Source organism: Castor canadensis, chromosome 8, assembly GCF_047511655.1.
Source record: "Castor canadensis chromosome 8, mCasCan1.hap1v2, whole genome shotgun sequence".
In the NCBI taxonomy this organism is placed as follows: domain Eukaryota; kingdom Metazoa; phylum Chordata; class Mammalia; order Rodentia; family Castoridae; genus Castor; species Castor canadensis.
The window spans coordinates 53,079,403-53,102,030 of NC_133393.1; the positions used below are offsets into that span (position 1 = coordinate 53,079,403).

At 44.1% G+C, this 22,628-nt stretch overlaps 1 long non-coding RNA gene across 1 annotated transcript in view; it reads left to right on the top strand.

Annotated features, from left to right (window-relative positions):
* Positions 1-12,538, top strand: part of LOC141425709 (uncharacterized) — a 283,495-nt gene extending 270,957 nt beyond the window's left edge. The window contains exon 9 of the long non-coding RNA XR_012450789.1: positions 12,026-12,538. This is a non-coding gene — a long non-coding RNA (uncharacterized lncRNA). The remainder of the gene's footprint in view (positions 1-12,025) is intronic.
* The last annotated feature ends 10,090 nt before the right edge of the window (positions 12,539-22,628 follow it).

A 22,628-nucleotide genomic window follows, 5' to 3' on the forward strand; every position in this document is an offset into this window, starting at 1 on the left:
GAAACAGAAGAATGGACTTAAGCAAATTAACCAACATTCATGCTCCTCATCTATGGGGTATTGCCAAGATAAATTCAGCACTTGTCTTGGCCAGAGTTTGTTTGATTTTAAGGAGTAATCCCCTACCAGCACGTAGTAAAGAGAAACTACTAGGAATAGGCGTGGACCTCCCTAACCAAGGGCAGGTGCAGGACCAGGAGCTGGACTGGGAAGTAACTGAGCTCTCTCCTCGCCTCCCAGCCCCTGGCCCCAGATCTCTCATCTCTGTTTTCACACTGCACTGGCACTTGTACATTTTCAATCATTTCTTTGCAAACCAGTGGTCTTACTCTGTTTTCTGTTGTTATAACAGAATACCTGGGAGACTGCATAATTTATAAAGAAAGGAGTTTATTTTGGCTCATAATTCTGGAGATTGGGAGGGCCAAGAGCCTGGTGCCAGCATCTGCTTGGGTTATGATGAAGGCCTCATTCTGCATCATCTCATGGTAGAAAAAGCAGCAGGGCAAGTGAGTTCCAGCAGAAGAGGCAAAACACAAGAGGTGGACTTGCTTTATCACAACTTGCTCCTGCGGGGACAAGTCCATTCCCATAAGAACAAGAACTCACCAGAGAAAGATAATAATCCTCTTAATAGACTAGTCACCTCTTAAAGGCTCCCAACACTGCCACAAAGGCAATCAAATTTCAACATGGTTTTTTAGAGGGGTAAACCATATTCGAATCATAGCCCCAGCTTACTTCTTGGTCTGTGTGGTTCCAAATGGGCATCCCCAGAAAAGTGTCTCATCCTAGAGTGTCTCGTTCCAGGTCTTCTACATGCCTGACCTTTGCTATGTTTAATGATCCAGGTTCCAGGAGATGGTGAGGCTATGAACACAAATCCTAACTTCCATCTGCTCTGCTCACACTGCTCTCCTTGCTTCTGTGCTAACAGGAGTTAACAGGGAGCCATTCCTATTTGACAGCAATCTTGGGAAACTACTGAAAAAGAAATGTTCTGAACATGCCTTGGGAACAGAAGAGTGAGCTTACACAAATTAATCGACATTCATATTCCTCATCTGGGGGCCAGACATACAGAAGTTCTTTCATAAATCTTTACTAAATGAGCTCTAAGTGACTGAATAACTTTGATGTACACAGCTAACCAGAAATTCCATGGCTGAACTTCATATTCCTGGGGTGGGGAAATTAATGGGCTCATCTTGAGGCAATGTCCATTGTTGTCTAGCCAGTTCTGAGGCTGTGGCTTCCTGGACGTGGAGATAATCCCTGATATCATCAAGGCAGTTTTCAGAAGAGGTCCAGTTTCCCCAAATGTACCTACTTTTGTGCTTCCCCTTAGTCTAAAATTCTCGTTGCTGAAATCTATGAGATGTCAACTTTCAAGTGACTTAGTTACACTACAGCCCAACAAATTAGTGGATCCTGAGCTCTACTCACTACAGAGAGGTGCACCTTAGACCTTGTTGTCAGTGCTGGTGTTGACGTCTTGGCTGAGAGGAAGTGGGAATTTATTTCCACATCCAACTCAGACTAGTGTTTCTGTCATTACTTCACAAAGACTACCTTGAGAGATGGAGGAGGATCAGTTGATTAAAGGTAATTTACCTTGATGTTTTCTTTAAAATTGCCATGGTCATGTTCTTTACTAGAGTGCACCACTAGAAAGAAATACTCTGGCCATAAGGGTGACCTTCTGTCTTGATTTTCCTGGAACTATCTTTACATAGCACTAGATGCCCCATGCCTCAGGAAATCCCACAGGCTCAGGCAAGCTGGGATGTTTGGTCGCCCTGACCAGTAGAGTGTGGTCTTCTTTCCATTTGGGAACAGAGGACCATGCATGCATATAGACTCATTTAAAAAGATGTCTCACACATGAACAAAATAATGACAGCATGACAAACTCCATGTTCCCTTAACCTAGTTTCCATGATGATCAATGTAATATGGACCTTGTCTCACCCATATTCCATCTACTTCTACTTCTCATATTATTAGAAACAAATCTAATAATTATGAAAAATCTCAGGCATCATGAATTTACTGCTATCATATTTGCTTTTAAAAATGTCTTCTTACTGCTGTTAAAATTAATGGGTAGGCATTGTTAGCCCAAGTTTAGGAAGAGAAAAATGATAGAAACAAAACCTCAGATCACTGATCTTTTCCATTAGCATCTTGTGCTGATTTGCAGCCAGGGTTCAAATCATCTGCTGCTGTTCAGCATCTGTGTTCTCATGGTTTCTGGGTGTGATTTGGGGGTGTGCTTGCCTACCCAGGGTTCGGATGACACTGTAAGCTCCTGCAGGAGGAACACAGAGCCTTAGTCCCCCTAGTATCCCAGATGCTCAGCCTATAGAAAATTCCTAACAAATATGTGTGAATAGATATTGTTATGGTGCAGTTGTATTAATCTCTTTTATGTAGCTAGAACAGAATAGCTGAAGCTGGGTACTTTATAAAGAAAAGAGGTTTATTTGGCAGAAGTTGTGGAGGTCCAAGAGTATGGCTCCAAGTTCTGCTCAGTTTGATGAGGACCTCATAGCGGATGGCAGTAGAATGGCACGAGTGCAAGTAGAGGAGATCACTTCACAATCCAGAGAGATTCAGGGATTAGGCTGCTCCTTTGTAACAACCCCCTCTTGCAGGAACTCACCCACTGCAGGAGACCAGCAGTAACTCCTTCTAGAGCACACCCTACAGGCCTAATCACCTTGCACTAAGCCTGCTCCTAACAGATCCTACCATGGTTTAGTTAACACCACATTGGAGGCCAAGCCTGTAACACAGGACTCCTGGAGAACAAACCACAGCTGAACCACAGTAGCTGTGGAATTTTCCTTCAATTCTGTAGGGAATGGTTGAGCTACTGGAGAGAGCTACAGTTTATCTCTAGGAAAAATGGAGACATTGTTGCAATAACCAGGAAGTGTGGAGGGGAAGGGCTCCTAGAGGAGGGTAAAGACTGTGACTCAGATCCTGTTGGGTGCCACCCTGAAGAAGGTCAGCAAGCAGTGCAAGCAACACTTGGGATCCGGAGAGAGACTCAAGCTGGAGACCAAATCTGGCATGTTTACCAGACAGAAAGGTGACTAGACCAGGGAAGTGAGGGAGTCCATAGAGAATGTGTGGGGTGAGAGTGAGGGCAGGAGGGGGAAGAGATTGTGACAAAAAATTGTTGCTGATAAGAACTTGAGAGGCAGGAAATCATTTGAGTAATCTGTGATTATTAAAGGTGAAGGAATTAAACACTGTGACAATACAATGCCATTGAATTGTCCACTTTAAAAATGTCAGAAGGGTCTTTCTTTTGTTTGTTTTTGAGACAGGATCTCACTTTATAGCCCAGGCTGCCTCCAGAGTGCTAGAGTTAAAGTGCTAAGAGCAAGTTTTATGTTATACATATTTTAACAGAGAGAGAGAGAGAGAAAGTAAAGGGAACTGGAAGTGGGAACCAGTTATACCAAATACCAGAGGGAGAGCTAGAAGCATGAGAGCTGAACCCTGTGCGTGTGCTGTCATCGTGCACTCATTCTGAGATCAGCACCAATGCAGACGCACGGATGCCAAATGACAAGGATTACAGAGGAGGATAGGGGAGGGAGAAGCACCAGCTCGGGGATTCTTTTTTTTTTTTAATAATTTTATTGTATATAGTTAAAGTATTCAACAGGACATTATAAAGTGCACATAAACAATTAAATGGTTACTGTGAACATAGTTAGCATCTCACATAATTGCCCCACGTTTTTTTTTGTTTTGTTTTGTTTGTTTTGGTGCCAGGAGCCGCTAAAATCTATTCATTCAGCACGAATCCCATATATAGTAGAATCTTTTTGGAGAAAGATGGTAGACTCCACTGCCTCCACTACTGCTATTGCTCAGCTTTTGGCTTCTACCATCTTCTTTTCTCTTTTTGTCATGTTATAAGCTCAGCCCAGTCTACTGATGATGAAGATCAAAAGTAGGTGAGAACCTGATGAAGTTGGAAACTTACAGCTAACATCATACTGAGTTGCGAAATACTGAAAATTTTCCTCTTAACAGTGGGAACAAGGAAAGCTTGTCCACTCTCACCGTTTCTATTCAACACTGCATTGGAAGTCCTAGCCACTGCAATATTGCAAGAAAATATATGTTATTCAGATTGCAAACTAAGAAATAAAATTGTCCTCACTGAATTTGAAAAAAAAAAAAGTAGGCAAGTAAAGGGGACTTGAGAGAAGCCTTTCATTGGGCCTAATGTTACAGGGGCAGCACAGGAATATGTCTCCTGACTGACTCAGAAAGTGAGCCCAATGGCTTCCTTATATATTGAGAAGAGGGATGTGGAAAGGATGTTTGCACCAATCACAGCAGTCCCTCATACAATGAAAGATTATGTTTGCACCAATCACAGGGCTTCTGCTGGGCCTCTAGGGGAAGGGCTCCCTCTCTGACCAGAGTGGAAATGGCTGCCTGATCATTTAGAGTCCACCAAGGCTTGTCATGGCAACAAGTCTGGTGAAAGCTGTTTGTAACAGTCATGGCTGGGACATTGCCCTAAGGAGCCAGAGCTGTAGGCAGTTGTGGTTGCCATGTAACTTCCTCAAGGCATCCATGGAGTGAACAAAGCAGCTGGCACTGGCATGATAGTCCTTCAACTCAAGTCTGTTCACACCAGGGAAAGGCCTAATAGCTGACAATTATGGAGTCAAATCACCCAGACCCCCAACATCTGAAATTATTTAAAGGAATACTAAACATTAAAGGGAATGCTTTCTATATGTTTATTATTAACATCAACAGTGTTAACAGTGCTTCAGCGATGCTCAACTCCTGCCTCAGCATCCCAGGGAGAGGCAGGTCCCTCTCATCTATTTCATTTGGGCCCAGATGGGATATATCAAGTCAGACATTTCAGGGTGACAGGACAGAATCTGTACTCCAGACAACCTCCCAAGTGGTTCTTATGAATGCCAGTGTTTTAAGACCACTGTTAAGTTGGAAGAGTGTAGGCAAAGAGCCTGAAAATGAACACATCAGAGCATGTGTCTATGGAGCACAGAATCAGGTGAAGAGGATTGTGTAATCTGGCGATGAGAGTGGTCAGTTCAGATAAATTTTGGCAAAGATGCAGAGGAGCCTGAAAGGGGATACAGAAGCAGAAAAAGGAGATGAGAAGATGGGGAAGGAGGAGGAACAGCAAGACCTCACCCTGGATGGAGTAGCTCCAGGGGTCTGGAGAAGGGCAGGGCCTGAATTATGTTGTCTGTCAGCCTCACAGGTCTCAGCAAAAATGGCAATAGGCTCTGTGGCAGAGGGTGTGGGTCTCAGTGGACTGCTGGAATCAGAATTCTAGGGCTGGCAAAGACCTCATGGAGAGGGATCACTGTGTTACTGGGGGCCAGAAAAAGGTGAGGACCAGAGAAAGTCTTCCTGTGAACAATGGAAAGGCCACCTGTGTTGGGGCTGGGTTTGAGAGATGTGCTGCCCTCAGAGGGGATTTGGAGGCATGTTTAGGAGCCTTAAGCAGAACTTTGTGAAAACACAAGAGCACCTTGCAGAAGTCAGCTTATTTAGATATTTACCTGAAAAGACAGAACCGCATTTCATGTATATTCCACTGTCCACACTTACCCTGATTAGCCTTGCCCACTGTTCCTCCATTGTAAGGCTCTTATCTCAACTTTGAGAAAACTTAGTTGGCCACTGTTTCTTTTATCTCGGTTTCTCTCTTATGCTCCCTTTGAAGGGAGAAACTTTGAACTTAGAGCTATAGAAGGCAGAGTGAGAGCTCTGAGCATGAAAATATTAAATGGATAATTCCAGAAATAAACTGTAAGCCATTTTGAGAGAGATCACATTCACATAACTTTTATTTAAGAATAGTTACAATCATCATATTTTATTATTAGATATTATTCATCTCTTACTGCATATAAGTGAAACTTTTTCACAGGTACAAATCTATAGGAAAAAAACAGTATTTATAGGCTTTGGTGCTACCCGTGGTTTCAGACATCCACTGGGGTTGTGGAACACATCTCCTGCAGATAAGGGGGGACTGCTGACTATTATTATAGCTGTTAGATAAACCCCAACTGGTATTGCATTGGTTAGGAGCTAGGAGAGATTGGCATGATGGAGCCAGGAGCACCCACTGCCTGGCACCTCCATTCCCTCAGTGCTTCTCACACTTGGCAGCTCATAAAAACTAAAGATGAAACGATGTCAACAGCTAGTACCTGCCACAGGCAGATCCCAATAGCCAGGAGGTGAGGTTCAGCAGAGAGGAGTACTTTCCTTCTTCCTTCTTCTTCTCCTCCTTCTTCTTCTATTTTTGGCTGAACTGGGGTTTGAACTTGGAGATGTGTGCTTGCTAGGCAAGTGCTCTATTTACTGCTTGAGCCACATCCCCACTCCTTTTTGCTTGAGTTTATTTTTCAGCTAGGTCTCATGCTTTTGCCTTGGGCCAGGCTATGCCTCCTGTGTGGCTGAGCCACACCTGGCTCATTTTTTGAGATAGGGTCTCCCTAACTTTTTTTGCCCAGGATGGCCTGGAACCTCAATTTTCCTTCTCTACCACCTGAGTAGCTGGGGTTGTTAGGCATCTGCCACCCTGCCCAATCCAAGAGTGCTACTTTTAAAAGCTGTTCAGGCAATTTTCAGGCAATACCCGAGGTAAAGCTGCTCAGTGTACTTGGCTCTATGTTCAGGTGGCAGATAGGGACATACAGGTTACTACAAGCAGCTGTCCTTCAGTGCCCTGCTGGGTTCCAGGTGGTGATGAGAGAGTGCTTGGGACCCCTCGACCCCTGTCTACAGTTTTCCTAAAACTCTATGGCAGCTTTGGGTGCCACATTTTCCCCATCAGGACCAAGGTGATGTTTGACATTTGCCCTGTGTTTTTGTTCAGAGTGCACAAAATAACTGTTGGGTCAGAAGCTGAGACTACAGGAAACCCTGATGCTGCTTCTGGGTTCCCCTTCCAGGGCAGAGGTCCTGGAAGGGTCTGGGCTGTGTCACTCCTGTTCACCCTTACTGGGTTAGGATGTGACCCTCATCTGTTCCTCTATTTAAGATGAAGTCTGGTTTTCCTGCAGGTCTCTACAGTTATCCTCTCTCCTTTCCCTCCCAAAGATACATATTCACTAGCATGTGGGGTGTGGAGTTGGGGGTGGAGGGGAGAGGGCAGGGGGAAGCAGGGCTCTGCCCTCAGCCACATTTCTTAAACTTATTTTGGAGCACCCTATGTGATAAGCACCATGAAAATGGCCTTCAAATTGTCCCACAGCTAAACCTCCATCATGCTCATCTGAAGCCCCCACCCCAGGGTGACAAAGTCAATGGTCACCAGGTAGAGAGGTTACCTGACTTTAAAGCCATTACCTTATATGGGGTACACAAGAACCTCCTTTTCAAGTTCAGATTCCCTGGATGTAGAGATTCTGGGCTTGATTTTCAATTTGCCACCCCAGTGGGTGAAATCCACGTGTCCATGAGTGATGAGGGTGGGGGAGATAAACAGTTGAGGCGGAAGAGAAGAGGATAAGAATCAGGAAGCATGGATTCTAGTACAAATTCCTCCACAAATCCACTTTCTGGACACAGATTACTTCTCTGACCTCAGTCTCTTCAGCTGAAAGGTGAGAATAGACCCTGTTGCAGGAATCTCAAGATGAGATACGGATCATTGAGGCAGTTTAGCAGGAAGCAACATTTTACTGTGCTGACACAGACCCAGTGGATTCGTGTCCAAAGGCTAAGCCCCGAGAACAAAGAGGTCTCGCCTTATATACCCTTGCAAGCAGGTTACAGAAGCAAAAAGCAAAGCTGAACCCACATATGGCTGCATGTGACTTTATTGGCTATTTCATTTCCCCAATGTTATGTGACCTTCATGTTTCAATTCTTTAAGTTTTATCTCTCTGCTTTGCCACCCCTTCCCCCCTCTCGTCATCAGAACACAGCCTGTCTGTTTCTCTTCTGGCCCTCCTTTCTATCTCAACCCCATTGGTGGTTCCCAATGGATGTCCTTTTGTGTACATGCAGGTGATTTGCTCAGATGTCCACAAGACCCAGAGCACACAAGTTGGGCCTCACCACCCTTCGTGACCCTTCTGGTCCCTTCAAGTTCTAGTGCTTTGTCATCTTCCCAGCCTATGCTCTTCAGCCTGTGACATCCAGACCTGTTAGCTGGGAATCCCCATGCCACCTGTGGTAGCCACACAACTGCCTTTCTCATGGCTAGGAGACATGACACGTGCTGGCTCTTAGCCATTTTCAGTCATGGAGCCAGTGAGAAAACATCCCTCTATCCTCTGGTAACCTGGCCTCAGGCTCCTTTTAAGCTTTTCACCCAAGCCATACACTTCTAGCTGTCCACAAACTGGTTACATAAGGGCAGTGCCTGGCCATGTGGTCATTGTGGATTTTAACATAATGGGGCCTGTCCCATTCAGCCCCATAAGTGGGTAGTGGGCCAATCTGCAGGGCCCTCAGAGATTGGGTCAAATGGCTGTGTTGCATCCATATGGCCACATGGCATGGGGTGAGTCCCCAACATTCTTCTGCCCAGAGCACAGAAGTCACTTCCTCACAGAAGACTCCAAATTGTGTTCAGATAGCACAGAGGAAGAGAGCCCTGAAAGCTGAGCCACCACTGAATCTCAGTACCCACTTGGGGAAAGCTAGACATGGTTTTCCATGTCAAAACCCCACTGTACATAGTCTCCGCCTCCACCTTTCCCTGGCTACAGTGACAAACTGAAAGCTCTGATGAATAACATTTGCTAACCTGCATATAGCCACATCCATCTCTACCACGCAACAGTCACCGAGTGCCTATGTGTACCAGGGCAAACTTGAGCATGGGCAACCCCTTCCCCCCCACCAGGAATGCACACACTCTTTCTTTCTCTCCAAATGCTGCCTCTTGCCTATGGGAGCTCTCAGAACCTGTGGAGGTCTGGTCCAGCCTCACTTTGTCGTGACTGGGGAAGTCCAGCCTCTCCCAAACTCCAGTGATACCCACTGGTCTACTTCATTACCATCTTTCCACCCCTTGCCCCAGAGTGCTGTTTATTTACCTGCCTCACATGCTGGGCTGTGGGTTCCCTGAAGGCAGGCAGAAGGCCTGAATCCTTGGCACACTTGGGAAGCTGGCTCTAACTGTACATATGAAACCACAGCAAATACTGCTGGGGGATTCCTTTGCCTTGGTTAAAGGAGGAAATGGAACTAAGCCTTTCTAAGGCAACAGAGAAGTCCAGAAGACTACATGTGTGACCCAGCCGCTGGATACTGTTGGCCCTCTGGAGAGCAGAGGCAATTCCTGACATGTTCCCATTTTAGTCTGGGTTCTCTGCTGTCTAGCTTTATGCTCTCTGGAACTCCAGAAGTCAAGGACCTGCCATCCTCCTGGGTACAGCTGCAGAGAAAAGCAGTAATAGTGCTGACCAGCTTGGTTTGCCCTGCTCTGAGGAACTTCATGGTCTGGTTGGTCTCTAAGCACAGCCTCGGAGCTCCAAGTATTGAGGGATAGATGTGGCAGTGGGGTGGGTGCGGGGTGCTGACTACTTTGATCTCATCCTGGAGAGTGGGAAAATTACAGTGAGAGAGCAGAGTAGTTCATGGCTAAGTTTGGTTCTCTGGGAACCACAACCAATGCCATGATACACTGGGAAGACAAGTCCCACATATACCTGCCAATGCCTGACTTGTCACACACAGGATTTACATATAGAACCTACAAATGTGGGGAAGGCACAACTACCCCACATCAGGGCCACATCTTCTCAGGCCTCCTCCATGGGAAGCTTGAAGATACAAGGCAACCCTTGAGAGGTCTGAGATGAGTTCACTTAAAATCCCGGGGAGTTCAAGCCTGTCCCAGTTGGAATGACATTTGGAAGCTCAGCTCAGCTCTGTGGAGCAGCACGGCCCCTCCCACCCTCTACCACCATGTGTCCCAAATGAGTGAAGCATCTCTGTCCAGGGTGAGCTGATGGACTGTGGATAATTTGACTTCGGAAACATAGAAAACCATAGGCCATTGCCCCATCTCTGCTCAGGGACAAAGTACTCATCACATTTTTCTCTAGTTTCATTATCAGAAATGAGGCACAGATAATCCATAAGTCAACGTGTCTATGTACTGTGGTGACAAACTGCCAGGAACATTAATTCCTGTTGATCTTTTAGGAGGTTTGATCCTTTGGTGGGGGGGTCATTATTAGTCTCCAAGAACATCAGTCAAATAAAGGGAAAGAGCTCCATCCTCACAATCCTAGCAAGATAAATAAAGCATTTTGAAGAATTCCCTGAAGCATAATAAATACATCTTCAGAAATAAGTGCAATTTAATTAATCTGCTGGCTGTTGGGAAATGCAGCAACCACCTTTGTGCTTCTTTGAAAAGATTCTGCCCAGGCCAGAAGAGCAGTGTCTGTGTGACAAGGAAGCATTTGCTGAGCATGTGGGGGAGAAGTGAGCTGGCTCTGACTGGAGGGCCTCAGTGGGAACAGGAGAGAGGAACTGTGCTTTGTGCTTCCTGATGTCTGTCTAGTCCAACCTCAAATCCTTTCCACCATGATAACTTTATTGTGTCTGTTTCTTTTTTTTTGGTGATACTGGGGTTTGAACTCAGGGCCTTGTGCTTAATAGGCAGGCACTTTACCACTCAAGCCACATACCCAGCCCTTTTTGCTTTAGTTATTTTTCCAATAAGCTCTTGCAGTTTTGCCTAGGCCAACCTGGCCTAAGATCCTCCTCTTTTACACTTCCTGTGTAACTGGGATGACCAATGTATGCCACCAGGCTCAGCTTATCAGTTGAGAGAAGGTTTCAGTAACTTTTTGCCTGGGCTGACCTCCAACAGCAGTTCTTATCTCCACCTCCTGAGGAGCTGGAATTATAGATATGAGTCTCTGCACCTGGCCTATGTTTCTATTTCTTACATCTAGGACAACAAGCTAGATAGTTTCAGCTTCAAACTTATACCTATGCAGTAGTAACACTGACATCAACCCCTCAGCTTCATGCCTTGGTAGGGGTTGTGCAGAACTGTTCCAACAGGGAGGGAGGACTGGGTGGGTGTCTAGTGGGGCCTTCCCACTAGTAATTGGTGAAGTGTTTTTCAGAATTGTGTGTACAGCAGTCATTACTAAAATTTTAAAAAGAACAGGAATTCAGGACATTATAACCTATCAACAAAAGGCTTCTCTGGGTCTGCTGCTGACTTCACTCTCAGCTCCCATTATTTATTTTGTCAGAGCACTGTCTTTGGAGACAATTTCATCGGTGAGTCAATCTTTCTTTGCTTGCATTGGTTTCACCCTCTATTATTTTTTCAGCTTGTCACCATGTACTGGAGAAAAAGGTTGGCTTGTTGACATGCTGACAACTCTATTTAGTTGCCGCCACACACATATACCACACATGCCATACACACATACCTCACACAAACATGTGCCATATATGCACACATCACATACTGCACCACACATGCAAGCACATACGCACACCTCACATACCTCCTATGCATACATACCACACCATGTTTACACATACAGCACATACAAATACATATAACGTGCACAGACACATCACACACCCAAACACCACTCCTCACTCACAGTGTAGCTCTTTCTGCAGAGTTGATTGGTCAGCAGTCATGTCACTCCCAGAATCTCTGGTTTGTCTGCTTTTACTGGTCAGTCACCCTGCACTTCTTGGTGCTTTGGCTCTGGCAAGGACAGTTCCTTATGCTTGGCACATTCAGAGTAGCCTTGGGCCTCCTAAAGAAGTAGTGCTCTGCAGGTGGTCTCCCCTTCATGGCCTTGTGGCTGCCCCCAGGGACTGCTGTGTGTTACATGGCAGCTGAGGTGCTTTGAGTAGAGATCCTGCCATGCATGGCTCCTGTCGCAGCCTCCAGCAGCATCTTAGACTAGAGAAATGGTTGGATCGTGAGGTTGTTGTTGGTTGTCATTTGAATTCTAGCTGATGTCTTTATAATATCTTTATTTTTTTACAGCACTTCAACATATCAAAGAACTCTCTCTTCTAACCAGCCATTCCAGCAGCAGAGTAAAGTATGCACCCTTTCTTACTGGATTCCATCAAGGAAACAAAAGCTGTGAAAGGCAAGTTGACTTGTCCACAGTCACAGTCTTCAGAATTCACCAGCCCAAGGTCAAGAACTTCTCTGCCTTCTTTTACCCACAGAAGAAACTGTCCTGATAGCTTATTGCTTTAAGATAGTTCACTGTGCCATTTCTAACCATGCTTTTGAAGACAACCAGGCTGGCATGCAGTTGTATTTCAAAGGGCAGTTGTGTAAATTAAACTTGATAAATCACTGTAAATTATTATTTGATAACTACAGAATGGCTAGAGAGCATCTGCTTGTGACTGTGTGCCTGGACCTTTCTTTTTGAACTGCCTGACTAGGAAGCATCAGCTGAGCTTTCCACATGTGTTCCTCTTAGTTCATGGTTATGAAACTTAAGAGGAAGTGCCTTACTGGAATATGATATTTTCTTCAAAACTCCCCACTGCCCTCTAGTTTAACATAATCATTCTGAAAGAAGTTCTAGGGTGATGAATAGAGTAAGCATGCCACCATCATCTCACCTAAAACTCGCAGCATCCTCAGCTGCCACAGGAGGGAGGTCAGAGAACTCTGTAAGAACCAGAGGCCTTGTCAGCAGGCCAAGGAGAAGGGAGGAGAGGAGAATTCACACCCTCGTTCCGCTGTTGCCTCTAGCAGGCCTTTGTTTACCAACCCGTGAGAGTAGTAAGGAAGCTGCCCATCTTGGATGGACCAGGAGGTGGGGTTTTTTGATCATTCTTTCCTCTTTGTTGTACATCTTATTTCCCCAGTAGAATAAGAGCCTTGACCTATACTTGATGATTTAGCCAGGCCTCTCAAAACACTTACTGGGCAATTAGACATTGGTAAAATGCACATCACCACTTGCTGGTTACAATTTGGCATACTCAGATTAGATTAGAGTATCATACCCAGCAGAATCCCCGATTTTCCTGGAGGAGGAAGCCATCAAACCAATGTGAATCTACCTGGTCTAGTCACTCCTCACTTGGGAACTTTCTGTTATCTCAATCAGGCTGAAGAATAGAAAAGTAGCTAACAGTATGTGTTTACAGCCAGACTCTAGTGGGTGCCATGATCTTGTGGGTGATCTTGGGGAATTGTTGACTTTGTTTCTTCTTCTCTAGTATGGGCATAAGCAGGGTATGTACCTTGTGGGGTTGTGAGGGTTAAATGGTTTAATCCACGTCTAGACACACAGAAGTGGTAGTAGCTGCTTGGGATTTTTATGGTTATAGTATGCCTTTCCATCTTTTCTTTGTTCCTTTGTTTTGTTTTCATTGGCATCTTAAATGTATACAATTCTTAAGGTTATTCACCCAGCATCTCCTGTAGTTTCTTCTCATCTTGTCTCCCTGCATCTTTAGCAACTTGTTCCCATCATCAGTGCTGAGGAGCAGATCTTCAGAGGCTGTGTAGTCGAGAAGGCCATGGCTTTTCATTTGGCTTGTGATCTTCTGTCCCTTTTTTGCCTTTTACTTGTCCTCCACCTAATTCTATGCACTGAGCTGTTCCAGAAATGCTACAAGGTGAAGGCTGCAACCTGTAAACCAGTTCGCAAGTCTGTAATTAAAACAACAAATAAAATTTGTAGCCAACTCAAACAATGACAAATAGAAAGTTCTCAACATGCTGGGTTTCAGGCTTCTCCCGATGGCTGGAGCGTCTGGCAAACCTGGGCCTATGTTGACAGGGCGTGACTGTGAGGGAGCTGAGCAGATGTGGACACCTTCAAGTTGTAACCGGCTCTCTCCAGGGCCCACTGGCCCTCCTAGCTAGCTTCTGGCTGACTTCCTCATCTGCTTCCTGACCTGGATCCTGGAGGCATTTGATTTTGTGACATGTGCCTTAAAGCAAAAAGACCTGAGCATAGATGAAGAACAGAATGACATTTAAGAGTATGAACAGCTCACTTCAAGTCTTGCTTTCCACTAGCTGTCTGATCACGGGTGGTCCCTTCATTTTAAAAAAATTTTTTATCTAGTAGTAGGTGAGGATGAGGACACTAGACCTCTGTCCCTTCCAAGGTCATGGAGAAGAGCTGTTGAGATAGTGGTCAGGAGCATGCTTTGTGAGGAATGGCATAGATACTGGTCCTGAGTTCAGGGCTTCTCTTGTTTATCTCATGAGCTTTCCCAGGGTCATGCGTGTTACTGACTGACACAGACTTTGTGCCAAATGTCCCCTCTGCCTTTGACTACTGAGGATGAATTTCCCTCCTGGGTGACAGAGGCTGTGGCACTAACCCTGAATCATTCTTTTTCACGTCAATTTTTCACTTTGTTTCTGCCTTACTTGGTTAAAAGAAGAAGGCCCTTCCTAAACACTTCCCTTCGTGATGGCTTTCACTGCAGAGGGCCTCACACACCTATCTGCTACCCATGAGCTGGCATGTCCCCAGGATAAATAAAGCCTACATTTTTCTTATTAATCACTGATATAAAAACACATGGCCTCTCTTTCTATTGTTCTGTACCTGGTTCACACCCTATATAATTTTATACTGTTCCTACAGCCCTGACATGCCCTAAGCTACAACTGACATTGGTTCATTGGCTTTATAAAAGTGTGCTCTCTGTTCCCTATGTCTGCATGGAGTTCTCCACAAGCTGCCTAGGCAATGACTCAAGCCTGCAGAGAACAGGGCACACAGAGGTCACATGCCACAGGGGAAGCAATTTGTGTTTCCAAATGCTTCTTATGGGAAGGCATATTTGATGTACTTGTTTTCCATGCAAGTGACCTCATAACAAGTTCTAGTTGAATCCCTACATTTGCTTATTAACTCAACTGAAATCCCATTCTGTATCTACTTTAAGAGGTACAGGACACAGCAGGCTGAACAAAAAATACCTGTATTCTTAGAAGCAGTCCTTGCATAGCTCTGTATGTATGTATACAAAGAACATTTTGCTCATGAGACTTCACCAGGCATAACACCAAAACTACACTAGATCTTTGGAGAAAATTGCAGTTTTACGGAGGTGTTTATGAACTCAGCAGCAAATGTGGGTGTAAGAAAATAAAGCAATGTGAAATGTGTGCAAAATAAAAAAAGTTTTAAGTTTGAAAAACACCACAAAATTCTGCCAACTTTCTGATCCAAGTGAATGTTGACAACTTCTCTTTCAGAATGTTAAAGCATGTTAATTATTACTAAGACATATTTTCTCAACTCCAGCCCCCACTCATTTTAGCATATTTGTAATTAAAAAACACAGACTGGAGAGACCTTTGGTGCTTACTAAATATCTACATTTCCAGGCTTCCTTACAGTTTTCCTGGACCCCTGAAATAAGAAGAAAAGCACTGCAAGTCACTTTCGGTTCGAGGCTGTTTAAACCTTGTGACTCCTTCATTTTTCTCTTGCCCTGACATTGGAAACCATGTGTCCTAGAGAGCAGACCCATAAGAAGAAGGATAACTGCCCAACCTACATTCAAGTGCGATATTAAAAAGGAATAATTGTGTTAAGATTTGTGAGTTTTATTTGTCATGCAACAAAGGCATGCCTATGCTATCTAATGCTATACACATATTAAGGCAGAGTAGAGTTCCCCTAAAAGCTAACATTAGATCTATGATTGATACTGGATCACTGATCCCAAGTTTGTGTCTGGGTGAAGTCAATGATTGAAGATGCCAGACCAGGAGATAAGAATAAAACAAGTGCAAAGTTTATGGAAAAGACAGCAAAGCTCCCACACGGGAGGAGCTTATGGAAAGGTAAGCCATGGTATAGTCAGAGTATAAGGAGTGATATTGGACTCTGCCTGACATAGGTCCAATTATTTTAGCTTGAAATTACATTTGTGATTGGTTGGTGCCTAGTCACCTTCCTGTTGACTTCCAGCCACCTTCCTGTCCCCCTCCTTATCATACAGGACATTCCGAGAGGTCTGATCACCTCATCCTGGCTTTGGAGCCGGCCACCCACATCTTACAGCTGCATTCTGTTATCTTGGTAAGAGGCCCATTATTTCTCTGAGAAGCCTGTTGTTTCTTGTGACTCTTTATATTTCTACTTCTGAAATGTCTCCCTTATCCAAAATGGAGTCACCACTGTCATTTGTTCACCTCGTATGACCAATAGTCATTGTCCTGGAATCCATGAATACAAATTCTACTTATTTTAGTAACAGCTGTAGATGAGAAGCTTTCTAGAAGTACTGATCTTATCTAGAGATGTATTCTCAACCTCTAACTCTCTTATCTTCCAGATTTCAAAATAGCTTTTTTCCTATATACTTTTGATAACTGTAAATTTTAAAAATATTTTAGAAACAGTCATGATGTCCAAATTAAAATTTCTCCCCTTCCCTTTGCTTTCCTCCTCTGACTTTGTTTAAGGATGTATATTGGAAAGGGTCAAGGAGGCAGACAGCACAGTGCTAAGGAAGTAGCTGGCAAGGTGAGGGGCAAGGAATTGACCAGTGTGCAGTTGGTTAATGCAGGGGCTGAGCAAATAATGAATATACTGAGGATTATAAGGGTGAAGTTTTCACCATCAAAGAATCTGGTCAGTGATGCACTACATACGTGCATTTATTACACATAGTTTTGACCATGCATGGTAAATAAATGAGATCCAAAGAAATTCTAAATTCCCACGTGTGCATTATGCACCTCAGCTGATGCGAAGGAGCTTTCAGCAAGTACTGTGTCATCAGTTGGATTTCAGTTGTGGGACCTGCTGTGTGTTTCTCTTCCCTTAATTTTGTGAAAACATGCCTCTCCCAAGTAAATGGTGCCCAAAAGGCAAGGTAAAAGTGATTGTGCTTAATCTAAAGTGAAAATTTCAGGTTTCTTGAAAGGTGGCCTCATCTTTAATGGAAGCTGGGTGGTGCTAGGGAAAAAACAAGTAAAGCATCCGCAGAACAGTAATGAACTCTGTGCATCCTGAGAGTGTGCGGCCTTTCCTCAAGGGCGTCTCCTTGGAAACATACTTTTGATACCCAGGGACTACTGTACAAGGGTGGTCCCCTAAGATTATAATGAGACTGAAAAATTCCTGCCTCCCAGTATTTACACTTCACCTTTTCTGTGTTTAGATGTACGAATACTTACACTGTGTTATGGTGGTACTCGGCACTGTAAAAGCTGTACAAGTTTATGGCATGCGAGCAGTTGATTATCCACACAGCCTTGGTGTGTAGTGGGCTGTGCACTCCATGTTTGTGTAAGCACATTCCATGATACTCACACAACCACGAAGCTGCCCAATGATGCAGAAACGACTGACTCTAAGCAACATGGGGCCCAGGTGGGAGGATCACAGTCCTGGGTGAAGGCTCTATCTAAAAAATAGCCTAAAAGCAAAAAGTGCTAGTGGCATGGTTCAAGCATCAGAGCACCTGGCTCAAGGCCCTGAGTTCAAAACCCTAGTACTGCAAAGAATGAAAAAAAGAAAGAGAGAAAGAAAGAAAAGAAAGGCGGGAAAGAGGGCGAAAGGAAGAAGAGAGGGTTGGAGAGAGTAAGGGAAAGAAAAGAAAAGGAAAGGAAAGGAAAGTAAAGAAAAGGGAAAGAAATGGCTGATTCAGGCTGGGATAGGAGCCAGACAGGAGCCAGACAGAAGGGCTCCCACTGGTCAAATCTCGGATAATTTACCATCAAAATAAATGATAGTAACAGATTATAACACACAGAGACTAAGAAAAGAATCTATGAGTTCACTGTGATGCAGATAAATAAATGAATAAATACAGTGGAAAAAAGGTAAAGTTGTTTATAGTAGAATGCCAACTGTTAAATAGAAGGAAAAACAAAATCCTCACATGACAACCCAAATGGTAATGGCTGATTCAGGCGGGAATCATCAGCAGGCCCTAAAACTACTGAGTGAACATTTGAAAAAGGACTAGGGATTTGCCTACACTCAAACTATTTTACCACAGAATACTCATAAATTATAAGAGTAAATGGGAACTTGACAGTGGGGAAAACAGAAGACTCCTCAGCTTGGGATCTAAGTTATGTCAGCTGCAATAAGACATGGCAACATCAAGTGTTGTCAGATATGGGACACTTGGAAGGGTACAATCTCATTTCTGTGTAATTCCTGCCAGAAACTTAGTCTAATGATGAGAAAGTGCCAGATAAATACGAATTGTGGGATACTCGTGGGCTGGTCTCTTAAAAATTGTTCAGGTCATGAAAGACAAGGAAAGACTGAGCAACTCCTCCTGAGTGAAGGCAAATAGAGACATGGCAGCTAAGTGCAAGACATGGTCTGTGATTACATCCTAGACCAGCGTGTGTGTGTGTGTGTGTGTGTGTGTGTGTGTGTGTGTGTGTAGACAGCATAATGAAACCCACAACACTGCTTGAAAAGGGGGAAGGAAGGGAGGGAGGAAATGGGAATATAATGGAGGGGATGAACTTGTTCAAGGTACACTGTACACATGTATGGAATTATCACAGTGAAGTCCCTCTTATTATTAATGCATGCGAATATGAAACAAAATTTTAAAAATCATACTTTAAAAAAAGAAAATCTTCTTGGCCTTTAGAAATGTGTGTGACTGTGGTGTGTATGGCTGTGTATGTGTTTGTGTGCATGTGTGTGTATTCTGTGTGTGCATGTATGTATGGGCACATATGTGTTTGTGCACATATGTGTATGCACATGTCTGTGTATGCATGTGCATGCATGCATGTGTGTGCACGTATTTATGTATGCATGTTTTGTGCATGTATGTACCTGTGTGTTCTTATGTGTGTGCATGTATGTGTGTGTTTGTATGTGCACGTATGTGTATGTATGTGTCTGTGTAGTGTGTGCATATCTGTGTGTGTGTGTACATATGTGTATACACACAGAGTCAGCCCTCCATATCGTGGGTTCCATATGTTTTAATTCAGCAAACCACAGATTAAAATATTTTTTAAAATTTTTTTGAAGTTTCTGTACTGAACATGATGGATGATTTTTCTTGTCATTAATCTCTGCCATTTTATAAAAGGGACTTGAGCATCCTTGGATTTTGGTGTTCTCAGGGATCCTGGAAACTGTCCCCTGTGGATCCCAAGGGATGAATGTATATATGACTAAAGGTACAGATGCAGATATATATTAAAGAGAAAAGCGATGAAGCAGGTGTGGAGAGTCTAAATAAAGGGTGTATAGAGTTCTCTGCACAATTCTTATAACTTTAATTCTGAAGTTATTGTCAGACAGTGAACTATACAAGTCACTGTAGTGCCTTTGATTCTCCACCACCCTTTCCACCACTCACCTGCCTTCCTGGAACCACAGGGGACCTCTTTGTCATTAGTCTTTTGTAGTCTGGTTCTGTGGGGGGAGAAAGAAAGAGGAATAAAAAGAAAAACCTAAGCGAGAGAAACCAAAACTCATCTCTCAGGTGTCATGAAGAAACTCAATTCTCCCTGTGGTGACTGGTCCCAGTTTCTCTCTGGCTCTGAAACCTGCTTCCTGTGCAATGTTTGACTCCACACAGCCTTACCTATCCTCCCTGGACACTTACAGCAACTAACCAACGTCACACAAAGTAGTTCTACACCACAGGCAGGAGGTTTTGTGTTGTTTTCACTGTAAGGCAAGGAAAAGCAAGGTCTAAAGTTTTTAGGTTTTTTTTTTAATTATGTTTGAATACACAGAGCATAAATCCACCATCTTAACCATGTTAAGAGTGCAGTTCAGTGGCACAAGTCCATTCGCATTGCCGTGCAACCATCACTACCATCTTCAGAACTTTGTCATCTTCCCAAACTGAAACCTGGAGCCTTTCCCCTCCCTAGCTCCTGACAACCACCATTCTACTTTATGTCTCCATGAAGTCCACTCCTCTCTGTTTGTCCTCTTATAACTTCTTACTTCAGTCAGCATGATGTTCTCAAGGTTCATACATGCTGTAGCAGCTGCCAGAAAGTCCTCCTTTTTCAAAGCTGAATAATATTCCACTGCATGGACTCTTCATTGATGTGCACTGGGGTTGCTTCTACTTTTTGCCTATTGCGCATGGTACTACCATGAACATGGGTGTGCAGACAGCACTTGGAGACTTTGCTTTCAATTCTTTGCCTATCCAGAAGTGGAATTACGGAATCACATGATAATTCTGTTGTTTAATTTTTTTGAGGAACCATAAGGGTTCCAGAGGTTTTAGTTTTTTATCTTCCTCATATCCCCAGTCAACAGACTGACACTGGCAACAGTTTGACATTGTGTTACTTAGAGTGACACAATGAGGAGATCATACATTCTGTCTGCAGACAGCACAGCCATGGGAACCCAGAGCAAAGCTTGGTGTGCTGAAGAGCAAACCACACAGAGTCTCAACGTCTGACGTGGGATCACAGAGTGTAAGCATGGGAGGGAAACCTGTATACATTAGGAGAGGCAAACATGACTTGTCTTCAAACCTACTCTGTATCTTTGCATCTGTATACAAAGGGCTTGCAGGATACCTAGGGAGTATAAAATATCACAGAGTGTATTTTTAAGCTGCATCTATCCTAAAGTGATAACGTATGGGCTCCTCAAGACATCCACGCATCTCAGACAACAGGAAAGGTAAGAACAGGAATTAAAGAAAACTCTACCTTATTTCAAATGCGGGCACATGTGTGCACACACACACAGAGGCAAAGCAAACTATTCATGCCTTCAGGACTTGGACTTTCTGATCACCAACAGCAGGCAAACCTTGCCGCAACTCTAGCCCATTGCCCAGTTCCACAAGCAGTGCCATTTCCTCCTGTCCACTTCAGGAAGTCAGACCTGGGCAAAACCTGTGAGACTCATTCCCGTGGCTCCCAGGTGCAGGAATAGGTCATTTGGAAGACATGCCCTCCCTCTGGGTTCCGTCTGTGTCACCTGTCTGCTGGGGACCACGGGAATAGATATAGCAACCTTGGTTTTAATTGTCTAAATTGCTAGCTCCATTCCAAGCCTGTGGATTGACATTGTAGAGAACAATCAAGTCACCAGGGCTTGTCATGAGTCATTCCTCACGTGGTGGGACAGGAAAGTCGTATGCTGAGAGGCCCAGTTAGGGGAGTTGGGGCTGGTGGGAGAGCAGAAGGCACGAATGGTGGAGGGAGAGTGACAGGACTTGAACACAGTCCTTGCTCAGGTTGGGAAGGCTGAGGCTGGCCTAGAAGCACCAGCACTTACTGATAAAAGGCAGGCCTCCAACCTGGGTTGCACAATGTAATTCTCTGGAGATCGTTTGACTATCCAGATATCCAGGCCACACACCCAAGATCAACAACAAGAACCAAGCAATGGAATTTTAAAATTCCCTAGGTGAGAAGGATGCATCAAAGATGAGAACCACTGCTCTAGGACGACATTCACTTATCCCATGTGTGACACCCTCCCAGAAGTATATCGTTTGGGAAGACTTGTTAATGACAAGCAGCAAGTAATATGCTTCACGCGTGTCATACAAAGTAGTGAGCTGGGTGTATTTGCCAGTGTCAGCATAGCTCAGAGCACTGCAGCTGGGTTTCTGTCCTTTTCTTTTGCTTCTTTATATATTTTTCAACATTTTAGCAGTAAACCTCGAATCATTTGTAATGAAAGTAATATATCTTAAAGAATGAACAAGACATACTTACCTGGCAGGGAGATAGCATGGTCATGAATGAGTGATACATAACTTCAGATTTGTTCACAAAATGAGGGGCCACAATATTTAAAGCAAGGGATATTGTGGGATCTGACAGTGTACCCCTGAAGGGCGAGGTCCCCAGCAGCTCTAGGAGGGTCCATGGACATTAGTGAAGCCATGTTTATCCTGTCGTTACCCAAGGCCACCAAGGCCATGAGCTCAGCATTTCTTTTTTTTTTTTTTCATTTTTCTTTTATTATTCATATGTGCATACAAGGCTTGGTTCATTTCTCCCCCCTGCCCCCACCCCCTCCCTTACCACCCACTCCACCCCCTCCCGCTCCCCCCCCTCAATACCCAGCAGAAACTATTTTGCCCTTATTTCTAATTTTGTTGTAGAGAGAGTATAAGCAATAATAGGAAGGAACAAGGGTTTTTGCTGGTTGAGATAAGGATAGCTATACAGGGAGTTGACTCACATTGATTTCTGTGCGTGGGTATTACCTTCTAGGTTAATTCTTTTTGATCTAACCTTTTCTCTAGTTCCTGGTCCCTTTTCCTATTGGCCTCAGTTGCTTTAAGGTATCTGCTTTAGTTTCTCTGCATTAAGGGCAACAAATGCTAGCTAACTTTTTAGGTGTCTTACCTATCCTCACCCCTCCCTTGTGTGCTCTCGCTTTTATCATGTGCTCATAGTCCAATCCCCTTGTTGTGTTTGCCCTTGATCTAATGTCCACATATGAGGGAGAACATACGATTTTTGGTCTTTTGGGCCAGGCTAACCTCACTCAGAATGATGTTCTCCAATTCCATCCATTTACCAGCGAATGATAACATTTCGTTCTTCTTCATGGCTGCATAAAATTCCATTGTGCATAGATAGCACATTTTCTTAATCCATTCGTCAGTGCTGGGGCATCTTGGCTGTTTCCATAACTTGGCTATTGTGA